Here is a 25,340-nt window from a genome sequence, read left to right as displayed (position 1 = left end):
ATTACCACAACCATTACCACCACCACAGTACCATCACTACCATCATTACCATGAACACCACCACATTTACCACCACCACCCTTATTACCCTGAACACCCCCACCATTACCACCACTACTTTTAGAGCCACCACAAGCATTATTACCACCACGAATATCACCACCACACTACCATCATTACAGTGAACATCACCACCATTACCACAACCACTACCATCACTACCATTATCACTACCATTACCATCATCACCACTATCACCACCACCACCATTACTGCCACCACCGCCTTTACCATTGCCCCCATTACCACAACAACCATGAAAATCAACACCATTGCAATCACTACTATTACTACCAAGACCATTCCCACCAATACTAAGGCCTCCAGTGCCACCACCACAATTTCATGACCACTGCCACCACCGTTATCACTGCTACCACAAACACCACCAACGCCACCACCACGTTCCTGTGTGTTGGTTTGTTCAAGAACACTGTGTGCTTGACAGTGCAGTGTATGTAAAAGAAAGGGTGATGCAGGTATATCTGTGAGAATGTGATTGTGTGCAGCAAGGAATAAAACAAACACTGGTAAAGTTAATAGGTTTGGCATTAATGTGGTAAACCCATGCCAACAGCAAGTGAGCGTGCCTTTGTTTGCAGACATTACAACAATTGTGCTGAGAGATATCAGGCTGCAAAATTATTTGTGGCCCACAAAAAGAGAGGGGGGCGTCGATCAGCATAAAATAGGAGACATGCAACTGATTATTTTGAAAAACAGAACACATTCATAGATGCACAGAAACACATTATAGTAATTAGTTTAAGAGGGGTGCTGTAGAGTACACATTTCTATTAAGTATTCCTTTGTTTGCACTTTGGGTGTGCTGTGCCCAGTAGCTGAGTGTCAACAGTACTTTGAATAGGAGAGAAGACCTGCAGAACTCATCAAGCTGTGTGAGGGCTCAGAGTAAGAGGGAAGGCTAGGGAGTAAGGGTCAGGGCGAGGGACTGTCAGGGAGAGCTAGGAGGCAGGATCTGTAATGGGGTTGCCAGATTTTCTAGAAGTGCGCGCTCACTTCTGACGCTCAAGCATGTGGAGCTGTCTTTGGGTCTTTGATTGGCTAAAGGACCAATTTAATATTAATCACTTCCCATCTGTAATGTTTTCACCCGATGAAAAAGAAAAGGTGGTGAGTGGATCCATGGTATTAGTCATTACAACTTGTAGTTTCTCATGCTGCATTCCAATCCATTGTTTTATGCCCATTACCCCACTCCAGACAGAGACAAACCAGATGCAAATCATCATTGGCCCTGCTCCAGCAGAAACAGACCGGCTAGGCCAGGACACTTCATATGGGAACAGAGGAGGTCTGAGCAATTACCATTGGCTGAGATGAGTTCAAACTTTCCAACCATCACTACTTGTTGTCCTCTATCTCCCAGTGAGTGAACCATGGCCAGGCATGGGGCCCACCTCGATGTTGAGGCCCATATAGGACGAACCCGGTGTAAGATGCCTTGTATGCCCATTTAGAGGAGACTTGACCTAGCAGTTTGGGCTGAACAGTTCCCATTGGAGCTGGACCAAGGCTGAAATCAGAGTGAAATCCAGGAATGAACGAGGCTCTGAGGCCAAACATGGCTTGACCTCTGCAGGGAGAAGTTCTGAAGGTTTCTAAAGCCTCCATCTTTGAAGATCAGTGCCTCCTCATCCTTCCTGAGACAACCCACAGCAGGAGGTTTGAGTAACTCATCCTGGTCCCATCTTATTCTTTGCATTTCGGTACCCACAGGCCTGTAGTTATTGGGATAAAACAAAGTTGAGAGTACCAGACTCCAAAGGGGAATCCAGGACTGAGTGGGTTCCTCAGCCTCTGCCCCACCCCACACACAAGCACTGGGACACCCACAGTTTCCAAGAACACTACAGCTCTCAAGGCCACCTTCATACGCCAAACCCCTTGTTCGATGGATTTCTGGAACATGTATGAATCATCCACACAAGGTGCACATTTATCCAGAGTCTCGGTGCAGCCTGGCATCACCTCACTGGCACCTCCACACAAACCCTACAGGGCCCCTGGTGCCTGAGCCCTATCCTGCCCTGCCATGCATCTGCAGGAGAGCACTGCCAGGGGAACCCCCTTCTGGCCTGCAGGGTGCAGTGGGATCTCAGAAGTGGAGCCACCTCAGTTCTGCAGGAGAGCACTGCCAGGGGAACCCTCTTCTGGCCTGCAGGGTGCAGCTGGATCTCAGAAGTGCCAACTTCATGAAACTGCGCCTGGCCCAGAGACGTTTTAGGGCCTGGGCAAAGTGGGCTCTGGCCCAGGGCCCCAGACTTTCAGGGCCCCCCAGATAGAGCCACCTCAGTTCTGCAGGAGAGCACTGCCAAGGGAACCCTCTTCTGGCCTGCAGGGTGCAGTGGGACCTCAGAAGTGGAGCCAGCTCTGTTCTGCAGGAGAGCACTGCCAAGGGAAACCTCTTCTGGCCTGCAGGGTGCAGTGGATCTCAGAAGTGGAGCCAGCTCTGTTCTGCAGGAGAGCACTGCCAGGGGAACCCTCTTCTGGCCTGCAGGGTGCAGTGGGACCTCAGAAGTGGAGCCGGCTCTGTTCTGCAGGAGAGCACTGCCAAGGGAACCCCCTTCTGGCCTGCAGGGTGCAGTGGGACCTCAGAAGTGGAGCCGGCTCTGTTCTGCAGGAGAGCACTGCCAGGGGAACCCCCTTCTGGCCTGCAGGGTGCAGTGGGACCTCAGAAGTGGAGCCGGCTCTGTTCTGCAGGAGAGCACTGCCAGGGGAACCCCCTTCTGGCCTGCAGGGTGCAGTGGATCTCAGAAGTGGAGCCGGCTCTGTTCTGCAGGAGAGCACTGCCAGGGGAACCCTCTTCTGGCCTGCAGGGTGCAGTGGATCTCAGAAGTGGAGCCGGCTCTGTTCTGCAGGAGAGCACTGCCAGGGGAACCCTCTTCTGGCCTGCAGGGTGCAGTGGATCTCAGTAGTAGAGCCGGCTCTGTTCTGCAGGAGAGCACTGCCAGGGGAACCCCCTTCTGGCCTGCAGGGTGCAGTGGGACCTCAGAAGTGGAGCCGGCTCTGTTCTGCAGGAGAGCACTGCCAGGGGAACCCTCTTCTGGCCTCTAGGGTGCAGTGGGACCTCAGAAGTGGAGCCGGCTCTGTTCTGCAGGAGAGCACTGCCAGGGGAACCCTCTTCTGGCCTGCAGGGTGCAGTGGGACCTCAGAAGTGGAGCCGGCTCTGTTCTGCAGGAGAGCACTGCCAGGGGAACCCTCTTCTGGCCTGCAGGGTGCAGTGGGATCTCAGAAGTGGAGCCAGCTCTGTTCTGCAGGAGAGCACTGCCAGGGGAACCCTCTTCTGGCGTGCAGGGTGCAGTGGGACCTCAGAAGTGGAGCCAGCTCTGTTCTGCAGGAGAGCACTGCCAAGGGAACCCTCTTCTGGCCTGCAGGGTGCAGTGGGATCTCAGAAGTGCCAGCTTCATGAAACTGCGCCTAGCCCAGAGACGTTTTAGGGCCTGGGCAAAGTGGGCTCTGGCCCAGGGCCCCAGACTTTCAGGGCCCCCCAGATAGAGCCACCTCAGTTCTGCAGGAGAGCACTGCCAAGGGAACCCTCTTCTGGCCTGCAGGGTGCAGTGGACCTCAGAAGTGGAGCCAGCTCTGTTCTGCAGAGAGGCTTACCCTGATGATTAATTTGAATAATTCTTAAAGAGGAGTTAAAATTACTGTTTTCCTTTCATTTCTTTTTGATGTGAGTGATGTGTGAAAGTCTATTACAGATAGTTTGCAAACAAATGTATGTTTCATGCAACATTCATAAAAAAAGTTTCTTTTAGATCAAAACAGGACCTCACATATGAGAAATGGGAGGGGTCACAGAGATGATTTGCAGTAATGTTACTGAGCTGCTTCTGTGGTACAAATTGAAAACACACGTCACTATCCCTGAATATTAGATGTAAACACAATTAGAGGTGTATTTAAGAAAAGTGGTAGTGCACACTGCGCAGCGCCAATTTTCTTGCGCCCCTTAGTGCCACCATGTGTGCGCGGTATTTAAAATACGGCGCACCATGGCAGTAGTTAGGGGAGTAGCGTAAAACCTTTTGACGCTAGTCTGGCGCTTTGCAGGATTAACATAAAAAATGTTGACTCTAATCCTGCAAAGCACATTGAGGCCCATTGTAAGCACTGGAAGCCTCCTTTTCATACCCTGCTCTGAGCAGGCGTTAAAAGTGCTGAAGAAAATGGCGGAAGGAAATCTGTTAGATTTTCTTGTGCCATTTTTTTGCCCCCCCAAACGTGGGAACGACCACCTTGCATTCATTATGACTGGCACAGGCATATTGTAGCACAAAGGGTTACAAAGTGGCGCAATGCATGCATTGCGCCACTTTGTAAATACGGTGCAGCGGTTTTGGCCTTCTAACGCCACATTGGCATAAAAAATGACTGTAATTTGACGTTAGAATGGTGCTAGGAGCTCTAAATTATGCCACTTAGAATTTTGACGGGTGTACCTGTGCGTTGGCAGTAACTGGCAAATAGGGCATGAAAGAGCTGAAACTGGATCATAAGTCTGCTGCTGAGATCTGCCCAGCCTGCAGTTTTACAGTCTGAAACTCAGAGAAACCAACTCGACTTTTCATTTTTCTGAGGTCTATAAAATGAGCACCTCTGGGTGTAGTAATAACACCTGTTATTAACTGCCTTGACGTCATTCACTAGCAATAAGCCATATGTCTGCGCTTCATGTGACCCGCCTACCCAGAGAGCTCGTATAAACCGGTTTATAATGTGGTTAAAAAGCTATAGAACTGCCTTAAGTGCGCGCACGCTACGCTGTCAGCTAATGATATATGTGAGCACGTGACACATAAAATGAGTCACCTACAGGTTATAAGTTTCAACCCTTATAAAGTAGCTTGGGCGCGGTCTCTGCGGCAGAAATCTGTGTGAAACCTTGACGTCAGTGTCCAATGCCAGTTATGTTGCTGGGTTGGTTCATACACCTGCTACAGAGATGTGTAACCTGAACCTCACATGATCCTAGCATGATAACGTGATTACCAGTGTCAGGGTGGCAGCCGGGTCCACCGCTCACTCAAGAGACTCCCCTTACTTCTTCCAAAGTTGGCTCAATCCATCCTGTCCTCTCAGTATTTCCAATCCCCGCTCCTTACATTTCAGTCCAGCACGTATCTTTAATGGCGTCACCTGCTCTCACCTATCGATGGCAGGCCTGGGGTTCTCTACATGGGGGATGTTTGACAGGACCCTCCCATTTCTCGCTGTGCGGATCTTTACTTCCCCTTTACTCCCCCTTTACTCCCCCCTGTAGCGGCCTCTGCAGCCCGGGAGCATGTAAATGAATACGCCACGCTTGGAGCTCTGTAACAGACGTCTTTATGCCTCAACATACTCTCACGCTCTGCAGGTATTGCGTCATAACTTTCATAACCACAATTTAACAACTCCCATCAGATTACGTAGTTCCTTTCTGAAGCCCACCCAGGACCGTGAGGGCCCTAGCGCGCATGATATCAAAGACACTATACCTCAGCCCCATAATGTATGGCGGTGTCGTAGGTTCTCGCTGGGCTTTGTCCCTGCCTGCGCTACACTGCACATAACAGTTTCCCTCTTACTGTCTCACCCCTGATTGGATTATAGCACCCAGAGGCGGCTTTTGCCCTTCCCGCGCTTTACCTCAGAGAGAAATGAGACTGCCTTGCAGGTCTCACGGGGAGTGCGGAGGGCGTTGAGTGCAGGGAGAGGGACAGGATATCATGTCGGTGCCTCGTGCTGTGGTGCCTGCTGAGTGCATAGTTCATTTATTTATTATTGTGATTTTTATACAGGGCCCACTTGGCCCAGAGTTACAACAGAGTCAAAACAGAGTGGTAATAAGTGGATAATGCAACAGATTACCCTATCAAGGAGTGGGCTGCAGGGTACCACTGACGAGGGGGAAGTACACATAGTTATGACACAAGTAGCAATAAAGAGCAGGTGATATCAGCCAATGGGGCGTGTGCTATCATGTATGGTTTAGTGACAGATCACGCCAGGTGAGGTTATGGTACACCCAAATGTGGCGTGCACAGGTGTAGGTGGTTAACCCAAGTGTCGTTGGACTAGGAGAACTTTAAGGACTCTTTTTTGAAGACGTCGTGAGATGGTCAGCTGTAGATTCGGAGAGAGGCAGTTAGAGATTCTTGTGGCGCTTTCGGAGAAGGATTGGGTCATGTAACGCTCTCCCTTGAAGGTGGGGGGCTCAAGGAGAAGTGACTGAGCGCTTCTTAAATCCTGATTTCTGCCAGAAATTTTCAGTTCCTCAGTAAGGTATGAGGGTGAATAAGATTGAAGTGCTTTATGAGTGATGCTGACTGCTTTAATTTGAGCTCCACCCTCTATGGGAAGCCAGTGAAGGGACAGTAGAATAGGGCTGATGTGAACACATTTCTTGTGTTTGATTGGGGTGGAGGGATTAATTGAATTCCCTGTACAAGTGAGGCAGCTTCACCAAAGCTCCACAATGGAGCATCCTCGTACTCAACAAAGCAGCACCATCCGGGCAACCGATCCAGTCCAGGGGTGAGCCCGATGCAATATCTCTAAGTTTCACCCTTTGCATGTTCTCAGGTCTGCTCCGCTCCACTGAAGACCATGGATCTGCAACCACTGGAAGCTGTCAATAAACACATTGATCCAACTTGTGATCCTGTGGGGACCGCACCTCTGTCCTCCCGCTTGACCCTCTTGGGCTGCTGGCCATGAATTCAGAAAACATCTGTGGTAGCAACGAAGATATACAAACACAATTTACTTCCAACAAGGATACCAACATCCGCGTTGAACTAAAGCATCCCAGTGGTGCAGGGGACGTAACTCAGTAATGTCTTTCCGGGACCACCACTTGCCATGCAGGCTCGCCCTTAGGTGCTGCTGCCTGCCTTGCGTGCTCTGGGACGGTCTTCACTTCTCAAGGAGAAGCAGGTCCATTTAGTCCATCAGAGCAGGACAAAGAAATGAAACAGGCTTCATTATCGGTTGCACCCCGCCACCTTTGCAGAAGCAGAATCATTTGTGATGATGAACAACAAATCATTTGCATCAGGCTGAAAAATAAAATAAAAAAATAAAGGATGTGTCAAAGAGGGATAAACAACTTCTCTTTGTGTGTTTTATCAAATCCAAACCTCCTGGTATGTTGTAGTCACTTGGTATAGCACAACGAATCACACCCAAAGGTGTATCTCGGCGCTGGAATAGCTCGGGACTAACTAGAACAGCCAAGTCTTTAGAAGTTCTTTAAACTTACTCAGCTCAGTACATGGGGGGGTTTGTCCCATCAGTGGGGGAGATTTCACCCTCTATTACAAGACAGTGGGTAATTATGTCAACCATATTCTGAAATAGGTGAGCCACACCTCCATAAAACCATTTGTAAATGGGTTCACAAGACCACTCTAGCGCCGTGAGGCCATCCTCCAACGTCCAGACAAAAATGCTTTGGACTCCATTACTCTCGTGTCTGATTGGACCCCGAAAAACCACAAATATCTACCTCAATCACTCGCATTTAACTCAACCTGCCAAGGTAGCAGCAGAAACAGGCTTCAGATGGTTTTTGAAAGAAATCAGTGTCTGAGATGCTGAAGAAGGCCTGGAAACCGTAGTCGGTGCTTCCTAATGTGGGAGTCACTTGATAAAACATATTTTGGAACAGTCAGGAAAAGCTTGATAAAAAATATTGGTTGAAAATGGCGCGCATCTAGTAATGTAAATAAAAAACGTTTCGGAAGAAGGGCCAATTTTAAACATTGAAGCCCTTAAGGACAGAAATGTTTCTACACAGTATTAAACATAACATCAAACTCGACTTTGAGCACAGTTCTTTCAACAAAAGGCCATTGCATAATGAAATTAACACCCGCCTTAAAATCAAAGGGATTGGATCTCATTGGGCCAGGAGGAACCTTAATGCATATTGAATGCAAAGCTCTTGTCATAAGATAAAGTGTTTATTTTTTAATCTCCTCACACTTGACAAAAATATGACCAGCTGAAATACTAGGGACCAGATTTGCAAGAAGTGTTGCAGCGCGACTGTTGCACCAAAATTGGCTGCACCGCACTGCGTCACTTCTAAAACGCAGGGATGCGCCGTATTTACAATAATGCAGCACACCCCTGTGTTTCCCCATACCATGGCACTACAGTTGCTGCCTAACGCCAACGAGCCACCCTTGCGCCATAGTACGTGGATGGCTGCGTTGAGGGGGGGATTGTTTTTGTGCAAGAAGGAGCACCTCCCTGCACAAAAACAATCTCCTATGGCGATTTGCTCATTTCTATGTGTGCAGCAAAATGCAGCACGCCTAGAAAAAGCAAAAAACGAGGAGAAATGAAAGCATTTCTCCTCGTTGTGCCATCCTAACGCCTCCCCTAGGGTGGCGTAAGATTTTGGCTCTGCCTCAGATTTACGAAATCTCATGGATCTGGGTCAGCATCAAAATGTAAGGGGTGTTGCTGTGGAACATCCACAGCAACACCCATTCCATACCCCTTCTACACAAAGTGGCGAGTGTGAAGGGGCTGTGTTTACAAGGTGGCGTTAAGCCACAAAAAGTAGCTTAAAGCCACCTTGTAAATACAGCGCACTGCACATCGCCACCGGAGCATCACAAAAAGTCGCTAAGCGCTTGTAAATCTGGCCCTAGATTTTTAAGACTGATGGTCTGCATGCCTTCCCATCAGAAAAACAGAAATCAAGAAACTAACCACATCTACTGGAGGGGCAGAAATTGGTTAATGTGCTTGTGGGAAATAGCCCTTTCTGCAGGGTTATCCCCAAACGTTTTGCCTTCTTCCTCCTGTTTTTTCTGATCTGTTTTTGATGGTTTATTGTCTCTGTGCACTTTACCCCTGCAGATCAGTGCTAAAGTGTAAGTGCCTCCGATGTAAATTGTATTGGTGATTGGTTTATCCATGATTTGGATATTTGATTTACTGGTAAGTCCCTAGTAAAGCGCAACAGAGGTGTCCATGGCCTATAAATCAAATGCTACTAGTGGGCCTGCAGCACTGATTGTGCCACCCACATGAGTAGCCCTGTAAACATATCTCAGACCTGCCACTGCAGTGTCTGTGTGGGCAGTCTTGATCTGCCAATTCGACTTGGCAACCAAACCTTCCCTTTTTGTACATGTAAGGCACGCCTACGGTAGGCCCTAAGTAGCCCCATGGGCAGGGTGCAGTGTATTTAAAAGGTAGGACATGTACTGGTTTATTTTACATGTTCTGACAGTGAAATATTGCCAAATTCGGTTTTCACTGGTGCAAGGCTTATTTCTTTCATAGGTTAACATGGGGACTGCCTTTAAATATCATTTAAGTACAGTTTCCCATTGGGAGCAGATAGAGATATGGAGTTTTGGGGTCTCTGAACACACAATTTAAAAAAACACCTTGGGTAAATTTTAGAAAGTGGGCATTTTCTTCCTTAAACCATTCTGTGCCTCTGCCTGCTTGTGTATTCCACGTCTGGGTCACACTGACAGTTGGACTGTTGTGAATTCCCTCTAGACAGTGACACAATGGGAGCTGGGGTGTAGCCTGCATATCCTGATGAGTCTTCTGGGCTAGAGTGGGGAGGAAAGATCTGACACTTACACCTGTAAGGGCTGTGCCTGTCCTCACTCAATGCAGTCTCCAACCCCCTGGAGTGTGACTGGGGCCAGGCCTGGGCAAGGCAGGATCTTGTCAACAACAGAGACTTTCCTTTGAAGTTTGCCTACTTCAAAGGCAGAAAGGGGTACAAGTAGTGGACCCACAACCTCAGACTTCTAGAAAACGTCTGGATCAAAAGGAACCTCTGCCAAGGAGAAGAGCTGAAGAGCTGGAGGAGGAGGAGTACTGCATCTTTGCTGTGTGGGCTTTGCTGGGTTGGCCTGCAGTTGCTGCTTCTGCCTTAAAGAGGGCAAAGAATGTACTTTGCTGTGTATCCTGCTTGTGAAGTTTCTCCAAGGGCTTGGAGTCGAGCTTGCCTCTTGTTGGAAGTCTCAGGGATATCAAAGACTTCAGCTTCATCTGCCTACAGCACTGGGAACTGTGTGTTTTGTGATGCAGCAGAAGAAAAAACCACCACAAGGCCGTCAATGACGCTGCTGACTGCACGGTAACCTAACGACGGAACATGGAGCCATGCCCCACGCCACACCGCAACCGTGGTTTTACCGCCACCAGACTCTGTCAATGAGCCACTGCTTGCACCATGACCTGTCCCTCATGACGCCACTCCACGCTGAAGCCGCTGCCTGCACCATAGCCTGTGGACACCACTCATCAGCTAAACGAAGCACTGTCCCGTCCCACACCGTAGCCCCAGTCCACTGACGCCAGCGCCATCAACTCCAGTGTCGTCAACAGACACCCCTGTCAGCACCGTGACCCGTGGGCGCCGCTCCGCCACCTTAGGCCTACCGATGACAGAGCTTCAGCAACTATGACACTGCTGCCTGCACCGTGGCCTGGTGACACCGCAAGTCGCACTGCCCTGCTTCACACCGCAGCCCTGGTCTCACTGACGCTACAGGACACCATCACAGAGCCACTGCCTGCATCGTGAGCTGTGGGTACCGCACGTCGCATCGTCCCGCTTTGCACTGCAGCCCCGACGCAATCCATGCCAGCGCTCCTGACTTCCTCATCTGCCCGCAGTTGGATCTTCAATGCGTGTGACTTCAAGGGCCCGACAACCCCTGCACCGACCTCCGGAACCGACACCTAGGATGCCAGTGACACCACATTCCGTATCTCATTGCGAGGATCATGACACCCTACATTTCCAAGGTACTATCTGTGGGTCTTCCCGAAACCGTAGTTGACCTGCGACGGTGCGGCGTGCCTGAACTCTTGGATTAGTTGTTCACAACGCCGTGACAGCCCCAGACAGAACTGTCAACTTCAACGAATTGTATTTTTCAGTTAATTCTTGCAAAATTCATATCTTTATTACTGTATGTTAGATTTTTCTTGATCTGGTCTTATTTTGCATAGATAAATATTGGCTATTTTTCCAAAACTGGTGTGGTGTCCTTTTATAGTGTTTTCACTGTATTACTGTGTGTTATGTGCAAACTCTTTACACATTGCTTCTGAGATAAGCCTGACTGCTCATGTGAAGCTACCAAGAGGGTGAGCAGGGGTTTTCTGAGTTGGGTATCCTGACTAGAGTGAGGGTCCCTACTTGGAGAGTGGAGAGTGTGGAAACCGACTGCAAACTGGTAACCCCATTTCCAACAGTGCTGTTCCCTCACAACACGGAGTGACATTTTTGTTATGTGCCTAAGTTGATGGAGCCAAAAAATCTTAATGACTGTCAGATATTCCTTTGAAAGGCCAGAGACTCTCAAAGCTTACCTTAATTCTTCCACACATTCACTAAAGATGGCCTGAACCCCCAGACTAAAAAGAAGATGAAGAAAAGTTCATAATAACCTTGGAAAAAACACAGTTCCAGAGGTTGAAGGCTCATCATCCACTGTGGCCAAAGAGAGCTCTTAAAGCTTATTCCTTGCCTCACCGTCGTCAAAAGCTCTTTTGAGCAACAGAGGAATTTATGCATCAAAGGATCAATATTAGTTGTGGCAGATCAACAGCTTTCTTTGGCTACAGTGCAAGGTGTGCATCAAGAGCTCTCTTTGGATACAGTGTAGGGTGTGCATCAAGAGCTCTCTTTCGCTACTATGGAAGATATGCATCAAGGGCTCTCTTTGGATACAGTGGAAGATTTGCATCAAGAGCTCTCTTTGGCCATTATGGAAGGTGTGCATCAAGAGCTCTCCTTGGCTACAGTGGAGGGTGTACATCAAAAGCTGTCTTTGGCTATTATGGAAGTTGTGCATCAAGAGCTCTCCTTGGCTCCAATGGAAGGTGTGCATCAAGAGCTCTCTTTCGCTGTCTTGTAACGAGTGCATCAAGAGCTCTCTTTGTATACAGTGGTTTCTTTGGCTATTATTGAAGGTGTGCATCAAGAGCTCTATCTGGATACAGTGGTAGGTGTGCATCAATAGGTTTAATTGGCTACAGTGAAGGTGTGCATGAAGAGCATGTTTTGTCTACAGCAGAAGATGTGCATCAAGAGCTCCCTTTGGCCATTATGGAAGGTGTGCATCAAGAGCTCTCTTTGGCCATTATGGAAGGTGTGCATCAAGTGCTCTCCTTGGCTACAGTGGAAGGTATGCATCAAGAGCTGTCTGGCTACAGTGAAGGGTGTGCATCAAGAGCTCTCTTTGGCCACAGTGTAAGCTGTGCATCAAGAGTTCTCTTTGGATACAGTACAAGGTGTGCATCAAGAGCTCTCTTTGGCTATTATGGAAGATATGCATCAAGGGCTCTCTTTGGATACAGTGCAAGGTGTGCATCAAGAGCTCTCTTTGGCTATTATGGAACATATGCATCAAGGACTCTCTTAGGATACAGTGCAAGGTGTGCATCAAGAGCTCTCTGTGGCTATTATGGAAGGTGTGCATCAAGAGCTCTCTTTGTCTACAGTGCAGGTTGTGTATCAAGAGGTTTCTAAGGATATTATTGAAGGTGTGCATCCAGAGCTCTCTCTGGATACCCTCCCACCTGCGCCTTGAGACCCTTATGGGTGAGTAGTGCGCTTTACAAATTCCTTGATTGATTGATTGATTGATTGGTAGGTGTGCATCAAGAGCTCCAATTGGCTACAGTGGAGGTGTGCACGAAGAGCTTGCTTTGTATACAGTGGAAGGTGTGCATCAATAGGTCTCTTTGGCTACAGTGGAAGGTGTGCATCAGTAGGTCGCTTTGGCTACAGTGGAAGGTGTGAATCAAACGCTCTCTTTGGCTATTATGGAAGGTGTACATCAAGAGCTCCAATTGGCTACAGTGGAGGTGTGCATGAAGAGCTTGCTTTATATGCAGTGCAAAGTGTGCATCTATAGGTCTCTTTGGCTACAGTGGAAGGTGTGCTTCCAGAGCTGTCTTTGGCTATTATGGAAGGTGTGCATCAAGAGCTCTCTTTGGATACAGTAGAAGGTGTGCATCAAGAGCTCTCCTTGGCTGCAATGGAAGGTGTGCATCAAGAGCTCTCTTTGCATACAATGAAAGGTGCACACCAAGAGCTCTCTTTGGCTACAGTGGAAGGTGTGCATCAAGAGCTGTGTTTGGCTATTATGGAAGGTGTGCATCAAGAGCTCTCTTTGGATACAGCGCAAGGTGTGCATCAAGAGCACTCCTTGGATACAGTGGAAGATGTGCATCAGGAAATCATTTTGGATACAATGTAAGGTGTGCATCAAGGGATCCCTTTGGAATCCTTGGAAGGTGTACATCAAGAGCTATCTTTGACTATTATGGAAGGTGTGCATCAAGAGCTCTCTTTTTCTGTTCTGGAAGGTATGGATCAAGAGCTCTCTTTGGATACAGTGAAAGGTGTGCATCAAGAACTCTCTTTGGCTATTATGGAAGGTATACATCAAGAGCTTTTTTGGCTACAGTGGAACGTGTGCATCAAGTGCTCTCTTTGGCTACAGTGGAAAGTGTGCATCAAGAGCTATATTTTGTCGCTATATTATGGATATTATGGAAGGTGTGCATCAAGAGCTCTCTTTGGCCATTATGGAAGGTGTGCATCAAGTGCTCTCCTTGGCTACAGTGCAAGGTGTGCATCAAGAGCTCTCTGTGGCTATTATGGAAGGTGTGCATCAAGAGCTCTCTTTGTCTACAGTGCAGGTTGTGTATCAAGAGGTTTCTAAGGATATTATTGAAGGTGTGCATCCAGAGCTCTCTCTGGATACCCTCCCACCTGCGCCTTGAGACCCTTATGGGTGAGTAGTGCGCTTTACAAATTCCTTGATTGATTGATTGATTGATTGGTAGGTGTGCATCAAGAGCTCCAATTGGCTACAGTGGAGGTGTGCACGAAGAGCTTGCTTTGTATACAGTGGAAGGTGTGCATCAATAGGTCTCTTTGGCTACAGTGGAAGGTGTGCATCAGTAGGTCGCTTTGGCTACAGTGGAAGGTGTGCATCAAGCGCTCTCTTTGGCTATTATGGAAGGTGTACATTAAGAGCTCCAATTGGCTACAGTGGAGGTGTGCATGAAGAGCTTGCTTTATATGCAGTGCAAAGTGTGCATCTATAGGTCTCTTTGGCTACAGTGGAAGGTGTGCTTCCAGAGCTGTCTTTGGCTATTATGGAAGGTGTGCATCAAGAGCTCTCTTTGGATACAGTAGAAGGTGTGCATCAAGAGCTCTCCTTGGCTGCAATGGAAGGTGTGCATCAAGAGCTCTCTTTGCATACAATGAAAGGCGCACACCAAGAGCTCTCTTTGGCTACAGTGGAAGGTGTGCATCAAGAGCTGTGTTTGGCTATTATGGAAGGTGTGCATCAAGAGCTCTCTTTGGATACAGCGCAAGGTGTGCATCAAGAGCACTCCTTGGATACAGTGGAAGATGTGCATCAGGAAATCATTTTGGATACAATGTAAGGTGTGCATCAAGGGATCCCTTTGGAATCCTTGGAAGGTGTACATCAAGAGCTATCTTTGACTATTATGGAAGGTGTGCATCAAGAGCTCTCTTTTTCTGTTCTGGAAGGTATGTATCAAGAGCTCTCTTTGGATACAGTGAAAGGTGTGCATCAAGAACTCTCTTTGGCTATTATGGAAGGTGTACATCAAGAGCTTTTTTGGCTACAGTGGAACGTGTGCATCAAGTGCTCTCTTTGGCTACAGTGGAAAGTGTGCATCAAGAGCTATATTTTATTGCTATATTATGGATATTATGGAAGGTGTGCATCAAGAGCTCTCTTTGGCTACAGTGGAAGGTGTGCATCAAGAACTCTTTTGGCTATTATGGAAGCTGTGCATCAAAAGCTTTCCTTGTATACAGTGCAAGGTATGCATCAAGCGCTCTCTTTGGATACAGAGCAAGGTGTGCATCAAGGGATCTCTTGGATACATTGGAAGGTGTGCATCAAGAGTTCTCTTTGGCTAAGGTGGAAGGTATACTTCAAGAGCTCGCTTAGGTTATTATGGAAGGTGTACATCAAGAGCTCTCATTGGCTACAGTTGCAGGTGTGCATCAAGAGCTCTTTTTGGCTGTTATGCAAGGTGTGCGTCAAGAGCTCCTTTAGCTACAGTGGAACGTGTGCAACAAGTGCTCTCTTTGGCTACAGTGGAAGGTGTGCATCAATAAATGCTCTCTTTGGCTACAGTGGAAGGTGTGCATCAATAGCACTATTTGGCTATTATGGAAGGTGTGCATCAAGAGCTCTCTTTGGCTACAGTGGAAGGTGTACATCAAGAAGGCTCTTTGGCTATTGTGTAAGATGTGCATCAAGAGCTCTCCTTGTATACAGTGCAAGGTATGCATCAATGGATCTCTTGGATACACTGGAAGGTGTACATCAAGAGCTCTTGCTGGCTACAGTGGAGGGTGTGCATCAGGAGCTCTCTTTGGATATTATGAAAGGTGTGCATGAATACGTCTCTTTGGCTACAGGGGAAAGTGTAAAGACAGAACTTGATGTGCACCATCTGCTATAGCCAAAGAGAGCGCTTGATGCATTAATAGCAGAGAGAGCATTTAATGCACACTGTCCATCATAGCTGAGAAAGCATTTAATGCACACTGTCCATTATAGCCAGAGAGAGCATTTAATACACACCATCCATCATATCCAAAGAGAGGAGAGTTCTTGAGGTGCACCGTCTACTATTGCCAAAGAGTGCTCTTGATGCACACTCTCCACTGTACCCAAAGAGAGCTCTTCATGCACACCTTCCACTGTAGGCAAAGAAAGCTCCTGAAGCTCATTGTCCACTGTTGGTAAAGACAGCACTTGATGTGCACCATCCACAATAGCCAAAGAGAGCTCTTGGTGCATTAATGGCAGAGAGACCATTTAATGCACCCCGTCCATTATAGCCAGAGAGGAGAGCTGACTGTTGACTGTATCCAAAGATACCTCTTGACGCGTTCTTTCCGTTCCAGCCAAAGATAGCTATATAGGCACACCATCCATCATAGCCAAGAAAGCATTTAGGCAAACGTCCAGTATAGAGCTCTTGATGCATGTACTTCTCTATAGCTAAGTGCACAGTCTACTGTAGCCAACGAATGCTTTTGATGTATACCTTCCCCTGTAGCTAAAGAGAGCTCTTGATGCACACCTTCCACTGTAGGCAGAGATCTATTTTTCCACACCTTCTAGTGTAGCCAAAGAGAGCTCTTGCTGCACACCTTCCACTGTAGCCAAAGAGAGCTCTTGATGCACACCTTCCACTGTAGCCAACAAGAGATAATTTGGCACTCCTTCCACTGTTGCAAAAGACTGCTCTGGATGCATACTTTCCATTATAGCCAAACAGAGCTCTTTTTGCACGCCTTCCACTGTAGCCAAAGAGAGCTTTGGATGCACACCTTCCACTGTATCCAAAGCGAGCTCTGGATGCACACCTTCCACTGTATCCAAAACGTGCTCTTGATGCACACTTTCCACTGCAGCCAAGGAGAGCTCTTGATGCACACCTTCCACTGTAGTCAAAGAGAGCTCTTTTTGCACATCTTCCACTGTATCCAAAGAGAGCTCTAGAAGCACACCTTCTACGGTAGCAAAAGAGAGCTCTGGATGCACACCTTCCACTATAGGCATGAGCTCTTGATGCACACCTTCCACTGTATCCAAAGCGAGCTCTTCATCCACACCTTCCACTTTATCCAAAAAGAGGTCTGGATGTACACCTTCCACTGTAGCCAAAGAGAGCTCTTGATCTTTCCGCAGCCTTCGACACTGTCTGTCACCACACCCTGCGCAGACGCCTCTTGATGCACACCTTTTATAATAGCTAAAGAGAGCTCTCGATGAACACCTTCCACTGTAGCCAAATGGAGGTCAGGATTCACACCTTCCACTAAGACTCAAGAGAGTGCATGGTGCACACCTTCCACTGTAGCCAGAGAGCTCTGAATGTACAGCGCCCACTGTAGCCAGAGACCTCTTGATGCACACCTTCCACTTCATCCAAAGAGAGCTCTGAATGTACGCTTTCCACTGTATCCAAAGAGACCACTTGATGCAGAGCTTCCACTGTATCCAAAGAGAGCTCTTGATATATACTTTGCCCTGTATTGAGAGAGCGCTCTTGCTGTACACCTTCCACTGTATCCAAAGGCAGCATTTGATGCACACCTTCCACTGTGGCTAAAGAGAGGTCATGATGCACACTTTCCACTGTAGAGAAAGAGAGCGCTTAATGCACACCTTCCACTGTAGCAGAAGAGGATTCTTGATGCACACCTTCCACTGTAGCCAAAGAGAGCTTTTGATGCACACATTCCATAATAGCCAAAGAGAGCTCGTGATGCACACCTTCCACTTCTTCCAAAGAAAACTATTGATGCACACCTTGCACTGTATCCAAAGAGACCTACTGCTGTGCATCTTCACCTGTATCGAAAGGGCGCTCTTGATGCACAACTTCCACTGCAGCCAAAGAGAGCTCTGAATGCACTCCTTCCACTGTAGCCAAGGAGAGCTCTTGGTGCAAACCTTCAACTGTAGTAATGAAGTACTCTTGATGCACACTTTTCACTGTAGCCAAAGAGAGCTCTTGATGCACACCTTCCACTCTAGCCAAAGAGAGCTCTGGATGCACACATTCCACCATAGCCAAAGAGAGCTGTGTATGCACGCCTTCCACTGTATCCAAAGAGAGCTCTTGATGTACACCTTGCACTGTATTCAAAGAGAGCTCTTGATACACACCTTGCACTGTATTCAAAGAGATCTCTTGATGTACACCTTGCATAGCAGCCAAAGAGAGCTCTTGATGCACATCTTCCACTGTAGCCAAAGAGAGATCTTGATACACACCCTCCACTGTAGCCAAAGCGACCTACTGATGCACACCTTCCACTGTATAAAAAGCTAAAAAGCAAGCTCTTCATGCACACCTTCCACTGCAGCCAAAGAGAGCTCTTGATGTACGCCTTCCACTGTAGCCAAAGAGAGCACTGGACTCACACCTTCCACTGTATCCAAAGAGAGCTCTTGATGCACACCTTCCGCTGTAGCCAAAGAGAGCTCTTGATGCACAGCTTTCATAATAGCCAAAGAGAGCTCTCGATGCACACCTTCCACTCTAGCCAAAGAGAGCTCTTGATGCACACCTTCCAGTGTGGCTAAAGAGAGGTCATGATGCACACTTTCCACTGTACCCAAACAGAGCTCCTGATGTACACCTTCCATAATAGCCAAATAGAGCTTCGATGCACACCTTCAACTATATCCAAAGAGCGCTCTCAATGAATACCTTCCACTGTAGCCAAAGGAAGCTCTGGATGCACACCTTCCACTATGGCTCAAGAGAGTGCATGATGCACACCTTCCACTGTAGCCAGAGAGCTCTGAATGCACACCGCCCACTGTAGCCAGAGACCTCTTGATGCACACCTTCCACTTCATCCAGAGAGAGCTCTTGATGAACACCTTGTACTGTAACCAAAGAGAACTCAATGTACATCTTACACTGTATTCAAAGAGATCTCTTGATGCACACCTTCCACTGTATCCAAAGAGAGCTCTTGATGCACACCCTCCACTGTAGCCAAATAGAACTATTGACGCACACCTTGCACTGCATCCAAAGAGACCTATTGCTGCGCATCTTAACCTGTATCCAAAGGGCGCTATTGATGCACACCTTACACCTTACCCAAATAGAGCTTTTTGTGCACAACTTCCACTGCAGCCAAAGAGAGCTCTGGATGCACAACTTCCACTGCAGCCAAAGAGAGCTCTGGATGCACACCTTCCACTCTAGCCAAAGAGAGCTCTGGATGCACACATTCCACCATAGCCAAAGAGAGCTGTGTATGCATGCCTTCCACTGTATCCAAAGAGAGCTCTTGATGTACACCTTGCACTGTATTCAAAGAGAGCTCTTGATACACACCTTGCACTGTATTCAAAGAGATCTCTTGATGTACACCTTGCATAGCAGCCAAAGAGAGCTCTTGATGCACATCTTCCACTGTAGCCAAAGAGAGATCTTGATACACACCCTCCACTGTAGCCAAAGCGACCTACTGATGCACACCTTCCACTGTATAAAAAGCTAAAAAGCAAGCTCTTCATGCACACCTTCCACTGCAGCAAAAGAGAGCTCTTGATGTACGCCTTCCACTGTAGCCAAAGAGAGCACTGGACTCACACCTTCCACTGTATCCAAAGAGAGCTCTTGATGCACACCTTCCGCTGTAGCCAAAGAGAGCTCTTGATGCACAGCTTTCATAATAGCCAAAGAGAGCTCTCGATGCACACCTTCCACTCTAGCCAAAGAGAGCTCTTGATGCACACCTTCCAGTGTGGCTAAAGAGAGGTCATGATGCACACTTTCCACTGTACCCAAACAGAGCTCCTGATGCACACCTTCCATAATAGCCAAATAGAGCTTCGATGCACACCTTCAACTATATCCAAAGAGCGCTCTCAATGAATACCTTCCACTGTAGCCAAAGGAAGCTCGGGATGCACACCTTCCACTATGGCTCAAGAGAGTGCATGATGCACACCTTCCACTGTATCCAGAGAGCTCTGAATGCACACCGCCCACTGTAGCCAGAGACCTCTTGATGCACACCTTCCACTTCATCCAGAGAGAGCTCTTGATGAACACCTTGTACTGTAACCAAAGAGAACTCAATGTACATCTTACACTGTATTCAAAGAGATCTCTTGATGCACACCTTCCACTGTATCCAAAGAGAGCTCTTGATGCACACCCTCCACTGTAGCCAAATAGAACTATTGACGCACACCTTGCACTGCATCCAAAGAGACCTATTGCTGCGCATCTTCACCTGTATCCAAAGGGCGCTATTGATGCACACCTTACACCTTACCCAAATAGAGCTTTTTGTGCACAACTTCCACTGCAGCCAAAGAGAGCTCTGGATGCACAACTTCCACTGCAGCCAAAGAGAGCTCTGGATGCACACCTTCCACTATAGCCAGAGAGAGCTGTGTATGCACGCCTTCCACTGTATCCAAAGATAGCTCTTTTTGCACACCTTCCACTGTATGCAAAGAGAGCTCTTGATGCACACCTTCCACTGTATCCAAAGACAGCTCTTGATGCACACCTTCCACTGTATCCAAAGTCAGCTCTTGCTGCACACCTTCCACTGTATGCAAAGAGAGCTCCTGATGCACACCTTCCACTGTAGCCAAAGCGACCTAATGATGCACACCTACCACTGTAGCCAAAGAGAGCTCTTGATGTACAACTTGCACTGTATTCAAAGAGATCTCTCGATGCACACCTTCCACTGTAGCCAAAGAGAGCTCTGGATGCACATCTTCCACTGTAGCCAAAGCGACCTACTGATGCACACCTTCCACTGTATACAAAGCAAGCTCTTCATGCACACCTGCAATGTAGCCAGTTAGAGCTCGTGATGCGCAGCTTCCATAATAGCCAAAGAGAGCTCTTGATGCACACCTTCCACTCTAGCCAAATAGACCTCTGGATGCATACCTTACACTGTATCCAAAGAGAGCTCTTAATGCACACCTTCCACTGTGGCCAAAGAGAGCTCTCGATGAACAACTTCCACTGTAGCCAAAGGGAGCTGGGGATGCACACCCTCCACTATGGCTCAAGAGAGTGCATAATGCACTCCTTCCACTGTAGCTAGAGAGCTCTGAATGCACACCACCCACTGTAGCCAGAGACCTCTTGATGCACACCTTCCACTTAATCCAAAGAGAGCTCTTGATGCACACCTTCCACTCTAGCCAGAGAGAGTCTGGATGCACACATTGCACTGTATCCAAAGAGAACTCTTGATGTACACCTTGCACTGTATTCAAAGAGATCTCTCGATGCACACCTTGCATAATAGTCAAAGAGAGCTCTCGATGCACACCTTCCACTGTAGCCAAAGAGAGCTCTGATGCACACTTTCCACTATATCCAAAGAGAGCTCTTGATGCACACCTTCCACTGTAGCCAAAGAGAGCTCTGGATGCTCACCTGCCACTGTAGCCAAGGAGAGCTCTTGATGCACATCTTCCACTGTAGGCAAAGACAGCTCTTGATGCACACCTTCCACTCTAGCCAAAGAGAGCTCTGGATGCACATATTCCACTATAGCCAACAAGAGCTCTCAATGCACACCTTCCACTGTAGCCAAGGGAGCGCTTGATGCACATCTTCCACCGTATCCAAAACGACCTCTGGGTACACTGTAGCCCAAGAGAGCTCTTTATGAGCCCCTTCCACTGCAGCCAAAGAGAGCTGTTGATGCACACCTTCCATAATAGCCAAATTGAGCTTTTGATGCACACTTTCCACTGTACCCAAAGTGAGCTCTTGATGCACACCTTCCATAAAAGCAAATGCACTTCTTGATCTGCAACAACTTATGTTGAGGTTTTGATGCATAGTGTCCTCTGTAGTTTGCAGTGCTCAGTGTTCGGTGATGCAAGGAAAGCTCCTGAGGTGCCTCATCCAGTAAACATACAGAAAGCTCTTCATTGACATAGTCCTCTGTAGCCAGAGAGAGTTCCTAAAGCACAGAGTTCACTGCAGCCAAAGACAGCACATATTCCACGGTTCAGTGTAGACTTGAAGAACTGCGTCCAATGTGGCTAAAGTGAACTCTACAGATCTTGTTGCAGAGTTTGCTGCAGCCAGAGACATAATGTAAAATGATATGACCCCTGCAGATTGTGAAGAGGGGCTCCTGAGTCTCCCATATTTCACAGATATGCCTTTGCCTTGGGCTAAATGAGGGTCCCCTGAATGGCTGGGTGCCCCCAAATGCCACGGGACCTGCACGGGACTGCGTTATGCCCCTGGCTATAGCCAAAGAATGCCCTTGTCTCACCGCACCTTTCTAATATTGTAGTCCGATCTCCTGACACTGATTTTTCCAACAAAAACGTGGCCATCTCGCATTTTTGCAGGTAACGTGCTCAAGTACCTTACAGGTCAGCATGCTGCTGAGGTTGTTACAGGTTTAGCACCGTGCTGCTGAGGGTGATGTTGATTCGTCACTATGCTGCTAAGGGTGATACAGGTTTGCCACCATGCTGCTGAGGGTGATGTTGGTTCGTCACTATGCTGCTGAGTGTGATACAGGTTTGCCACCAGGCTGCTAGGGTGATACAGTTTTGGCACCAGGCTGATGAGGGTGATACTGGTTCATCTGTGTGTTGCTGAGGGTGATACTGGTTTGTCACTGTGCTGCTGAGGGTGATACTGGTTCGCCACTGTGCTTCTAAGGGTGATACTGGTTCATCATTGTGCTGCTGAGGATGATACTTGTCACTGTGCTGCTGAGGGTGATACTGGTTCATCAGTGTGCTGCTGAGGGTGATACTGGTTTGTCACTGTGCTGCTGAGGGTGATACTGGTTCGGCACTGTGTTCTAAGGGTGATACTGGTTCATCATTGTGCTGCTGAGGGTGATACTTGTCACTGTGCTGCTAGGGTGATACTGGTTTGCCACTGTGCTGCTACAGTAATATAGGTTTGGCATTGTGAGCCTGAGGGTAATACAAGTTCATCACCATGCTGCTGAGAGTGATACTGGTTTGTCACCGTGCTTCTAAGGGTGATACTGGTTCATCATTGTGCTGCTGAGGATGATACTTGTCACTGTGCTGCTGAGGGTGATACTGTTTCATCACTGGGCTGCTGAGGGTGATATTGGTTCAGCACAGTGCTGCTTAGGGTGATACAAATTTGCCTCTGTGTTGCTGAGGGTGATACTTGTTAGTCACTGTGCTGCTGAGGGTGATACACGTTCACCTCTGTGATGCTGAGGGTGATACTGGTTCGCTGCTGTGCTGCTGAGGGTGATACTGGTTTGTCACTGTGCTACTGAGGGTGATACAGGTTCGTCATCGTGCTGTTGATGGTTAGACAGTTTTGTCACCATGCTGCTGAGGGTGATATTGGTTCGTCACTGTGCTGCTGAAGGTGATACAGGTTTGTCACCATAGTGCTGAGAGTGATGCTGGTTTTTCGGTGTGCTGCTAGGGTGTTACTGGTTCATCACCATGCTGCTGAGGGTGATACAGGTTTGCTACTGTGCTTCCGCAGTGATACTAGTTGATCATCATGCTGCTAAGAGTGATACTGGCTTGTCACCATGAAGCTGAGGGTGATACAGGTTCGTCACCATGCTGCTGATGGTGATACAGATTTGCCTCTATGTTGCTGAGGATGATACAGGTTAGTCACTGTGCTGCTGAGGGTGACACAGGTTCAATGTTGTGAGGTTGAGGGTGATACTGGTTCGTCACCATGCTGCTGAAGGTGATACAGGTTACCTGCTGTGCTGCTGAGGGTGATATGGGTTTGCCACCGTGCTGCTGAAGGTGATACACATTTGTCACTGTGCTGCTGAGGATGATACAGGTTTGCTACTGTGCTACTGAGGGTGATACTGGTCCATCACTGTTCTGCTAAGAGTGAGAGTGGCTCATCACCATGCTGCTGTGGGTGATACAGGTTAGTCACTGTGCTGCTGAGGGTGATACAGCTTCGCTGCTGTGCTGCTGAGGGTGATACTGGTACGTCACTGTGCTGCTGAGGGTGATACAGTTCACCTCTGTGATGCTGAGAGTGATACAGGTTCGCTGCTGTGCTGCTGAGGGTGATACTGGTTCGTCTCTGTGCTGCTGAAGGTGATACAGGTTTGTCACCATGCTGCTAGGGAGATACAGATTCGTCACTATGCTGCTGATGGTGATACAGATTTGCCTCTATGTTGCTGAGGGTGATACAGGTTAGTCACTGTGCTGCCGAGGGTGACACAGGTTCACTGTTGTGATGTTGAGGGTGATACTGGTTCATCACCATGCTGCTGAAGGTGATACAGGTTACCTGCTGTGCTGCTGAGGGTGATATGGATTTGCCACTGTGCTGCTGAGGGTGATACACATTTGTCACTGTGCTGCTGAGGATGATACATGTTGGCTACAGTGCTGCTGAGGGTGATACTGGTCCATCACTGTTCTGCTAAGAGTGATAGTGGCTCATCACCATGCTGCTGAGGGTGATACAGGTTAGTCATTGTGCTGCTGAGGGTGATACAGGTTCGCTGCTGTGCTGCTGAGGGTGATACTGGTACGTCACCGTGCTCCTGAGGGTGATACAGGTTCGCTGCTGTGCTGCTGAGGGTGATACTGGTTCGTCACTGTGCTGCTGAGGGTGATACTTGTTTGTCACCGCACTGCTGAGGGTGATACTGGTTCATCACCGTGCTGCTGAGGGTGATACATGTTCACCTCTGTGATTCTGAGGGTGATACTGGTACGTCACCGTGCTGCTGAGGGTGAAACAGGTTTGCTGCTGTGCTGCTGAGGGTGATACTGGTTCGTCACTGTGCTGCTGAGGGTGATACATGTTTTTCTCGCGCTGCTGAGGGTGATACTGGTTCATCACCGTGCTGCTGAGGGTGATACAAGTTCACTGCTGTGCTGCTGAGGGTGATACTGGTTCGTCACTGTGCTGCTGAGGGTGATACACGTTTGTCACCCCGCTGCTGAGGGTGATACGAGTTCACGGTGATCGTAACTAGTGAGAGTCACACAGGCTTCCACAGGTGTTATCCACAGAGGATTTCACCAGGGTCCCAAGAAGCGAAAGCTATGGGAAGAGCTTCCCATCATGGCCTCCTGGGACCCATAAACATCAGTGACAAGAACCAGAAGAGGGGATTTGAGAGAGGAAAACAGAAAGTGGAGGGAGCTGAGGACACCCAGCTGGATGAAGAGTCCACAGGGCAGGAAGTGAGCCCTGCCGAGCTGAGATGAAAAACCAGGAATGGCCTCCAAAGACAGAGCTCAGCAGGCCTGCACCTGGACCCTGCTGAGGAGGGACCTGGGAGGCAAGAGGAAGTCTGGGAGAATAGAAACATGCATGAACAGTGAGGGTGTAACACAACATCATGGCTGCCCCCTGCAGAGTGTGGTGAGGATCCCTGAGACTTGCATATCTCACAGATAGTGTAGACCTCAGGATGACTGTGCACCCCTGAAGGGTGGACCACCCCTCTGCACTGCAGTAGCTTGTGTTACACCCCTGTGAGCAGAGATAAATGAATGTACAGCGTGAGGTGAATTTAGGATTGAGAACATCCTCCATAACAGAGTCAATCAAATCAACAAATTGTAATATATTCTATTATTCTGTGTTATGTGGAAAGGAATTCAGCAAAACTTATGCAAAATTTGCTCTCACCTAGTGGTGAAGAGAAAAAAAAGCCCTCAAAAGGCGAA

The sequence above is a fragment of the Pleurodeles waltl genome, chromosome 8 (genome assembly GCF_031143425.1).
Source record: "Pleurodeles waltl isolate 20211129_DDA chromosome 8, aPleWal1.hap1.20221129, whole genome shotgun sequence".
NCBI classification, from domain to species: Eukaryota; Metazoa; Chordata; class Amphibia; order Caudata; family Salamandridae; genus Pleurodeles; species Pleurodeles waltl.
Note: the sequence above shows the minus strand (reverse complement) of the source record.